Raw genomic sequence first — 3174 nt, 5'->3', positions numbered from 1 at the left:
AGAGAGAGCACTGGCTCTCAGATAGCCTGCCCAGAGGTGAGCTGTCAGGGAGCCCTGTGGGGGACTCGAGCCCTGTCCTGCCAATCAGCTGATTAGCAGGATGTGGGGAGCCATTCTTCTGCAGCAGGAACTGTCCTGTCCCAGAGCCCTGGGAGAGTTGCAGACCTAGGAGATTGCACCCCACCTCACCCCCTCGCCCTGTGCTGCCAATCAATTGATTATTGGGACAGACATGCGCCTGTGGAGGGAACTCTCCAATAGCTCTGGGAGGGTTCCTGCCATGGGAAAAGAGCACTCCTCTGCTTCAACCAGGAGGAGTGAGCAGTGGGAGGCAGGTATATCTGGGGCTGGAGCCTTTCTGGAGCTCCAGGAAGGCTACAGACCCAGGACAATGTCCTCTACCCCAGTTTCCAACCCTACAGGGTTTAAATGACACCCCCACTGCCCAGCTGAGTGGTGTGGGTGACAACTTCAAAGCCATAGGATAGGGAATCATAGCTCAGGAATCTATCCTTGCCTTGGTTTCTGGCCCCTGCCAGGCTTTAAATGCCATGTGTGCCACACCACTGGGTTGCACATATGGTGATTTAGAAGCCTGGGAGCCAGGACTTGGGGTGAGGGAGGCTTCCTTGTACCTCTGGTTTTACATAATACCATGTGTAGCCCATCTGGTGACTTAAAACTGGGAGGACTGCCTATTGTGTGTATGCTTCAGCTCCCAGGCTAATTTTCTACTGGTAAGTAGATTCATAGTTTCATAGTTGGTAGGGTAGGAGGGGACCTGAGCAGATCATCAAGTCTCACCCCCTGCCGTGGGCAGGAAAGAATGCTGGGGTCAAATGACCCCGATCCAGGTGATTATCTAGCCTCCTTTTGAAGACCCCCAGGGTAGGAGCGAGCACCACTTCTCTTGGAAGTTGGTTCCAGATTCTAGCCGCCCTGACTGTGAAGTAGTGCCTCCTGATGTCTAGTCTGAACCTACTCTCAATCAACTTGTGGCCATTATTCCTAGTTACTCCTGGTAGTGCCCGGGGGAACAGGGGCTCTCCCATTCCCCGCAGGTCCCCCCCGGTAAGTTTATAGACGGCCACCAGATCCCCCCTCAGTCTTCTCTTGTGGAGGCTGAACAGGTTCAGGTCCCGTAGCCTCTCCTCGTAGGGCCTGCCCTGCTGCCCCCGCATCATGTGAGTGGCCCTCCTCTGGACCCTCTCAATGCTGTCCACATCCCTTTTGAAGCACGGCGCCCAGAACTGGACACAGTACTCCAACTGTTGCCTGACCAATGCCGCATAGAAGGGGAGGATCACCTCCTTGGACCTGTTTGTGATGCGTCTGTGGATGCATGACAGGGTACGGTTAACCTTACTGACCACGTCCTCACATTGGCAGCCCATATTCATCTTGGAATCAATAATAACTCCAAGATCCCTTTCTGCCTCTGTGCTGATGAGAAGAGAGTTCCCCAGCCTATAGGTATGCTGCTGGTTCTTTCTCCCTAGGTGCAGCACCCTGTACTTGTCAGTATTGAATCCCATCCTATTCTCATCCGCCCACCCCTGTAACCTGTTCAGATCTAGCTGTAGCCTGTCCCTCTCTTCTAGCGTGCCCACTTCTCCCCACATCTTCGTGTCATCTGCGAATTTGAACAAGGTGCTTTTCACCCCCTTGTTCAAGTCACTGATAAAAATGTCGAACAGTATGGGCCTGAGGACCAAGCCCTGGGGGACCCCACTGCCCACATCCTTCCAGGTTGAAAATGACCTGTCCACCACCACTCTCTGGGTGTGGCCCTCTAGCCAATTTGCGACCCATCTGACTGTGTAGGCATCAACGCCACAGCCGCCTAATTTTTTAATGAGAAGGGGGTGAGAGACAGTGTTGAAGGCCTTCCTAAAGTCCAGAAAGACTACATCCACCGCGACACCTGTGTCCAAGGATTTTGTGATCTGGTCATAAAAGGCAACTAGGTTGGTCTGACAGGCCCTGCCTCTAATGAACCCATGCTGGTTAGCCCTGAGCATAATCTCTCCTGCTGGTCCCTTGCAGATGTGCTCCTGGATAATTTTCTCAGAAAGCTTCCCCAGGACTGAGGTAAGACTAACGGGCCTATAGTTACCTGGGTCCTCCTTCCTCCCTTTTTTGAAAATGGGGACCACATTGGCCCTTTTCCAGTCCTCTGGTACCTGGCCAGAGCACCACAAGTGCTCGTAACGCTGTGCCAGGGGTCCCGCAATGCCCCCTGCCAATTCCCTCAGCACCCTGGGGCCAATTCCCTCAGCATCATTTGGACCTGCTGATTTAAATATGTCCAGCCCCACCAGAAGTTCCCTAACTAGGTCCTCCCTGACCCTAGGCCTGGCAATGCCTCTCCTAAGTCCGTCCAGAATCCCGGTTGGGGGGATGTCCAGGTCCCTGTTGATGCAGGCCTCATGGCACCATCCACGTCTACTTACTGGGAGAATAGAGGAGAATACCACCTGTGCCCCCATCTCCTTGAGCTTGGCCCCCAGGGCCTTGTAGTCCCTCATGATCCAGTCTGGACTGTTCCCAGCCGCATTATTTGTTCCCACGTGGATTAGGACCATGGGGTACTGGTCCGAGGGCCGAAGTACTTTTCTGAAATTCTTACCAATAGGAATGAATACAGGTCCATGGTCTTTGTCTCATTCTTCTCTCTATTTCCTGCATATCTCTCTCATCTCTTGTGTCCTTATCTTTGTTCTTCTCCTCTCTGTTTTTCTGAATTTCTTTGCTCCATTTCACTACCACTACTGACAGCTGGCACTGCCAATATAATCCCAACATGATGCATTTTTCTCAAGCTCTTCCAATCTTTTGCAAATCTCATGAGAACCATTGTTGACACAGTATGTTCGTCAGTGAGAGTGTGCATGAAGAAGGAAAAATGTTGACAGCTATAAAATACCTAGTGCTGATGCAGTGGGAAATAGAGCCCTGGATATGCGGGGGGGGGTGTGTTTGTTTCCTAGAGTTACCAATTAATTGTAGCTTCCTATGAACAAATCTATATCATAGAATAGCTGAAGGTTTGCTGGTTTCCAGAAAGGGCTGAGGAAAATGTCTAGACTGTGTTGTACCTGAATTTTTAAGAGCCTTAACCTAAATCCTCAGTGACTTAAGTTCTTTGGGCACTTTGTGCAAAGTGTTGCAGCC

At 51.4% G+C, this 3174-nt stretch overlaps 1 protein-coding gene across 1 annotated transcript in view; it reads left to right on the top strand.

The window, feature by feature from the left end:
* Nucleotides 1–3174, top strand: part of CUNH16orf45 (chromosome unknown C16orf45 homolog) — a 117419-nt gene that overhangs the window by 96664 nt on the left and 17581 nt on the right. The window lies entirely within an intron of this gene.

The sequence above is a fragment of the Alligator sinensis genome, unplaced genomic scaffold (assembly GCF_000455745.1).
Source record: "Alligator sinensis unplaced genomic scaffold, ASM45574v1 scaffold927_1, whole genome shotgun sequence".
Lineage (NCBI taxonomy): Eukaryota > Metazoa > Chordata > Crocodylia > Alligatoridae > Alligator > Alligator sinensis.
The sequence above is the reverse complement of the archived record's forward strand: the minus strand, read 5'-3'. Positions and strand labels throughout refer to the sequence as shown.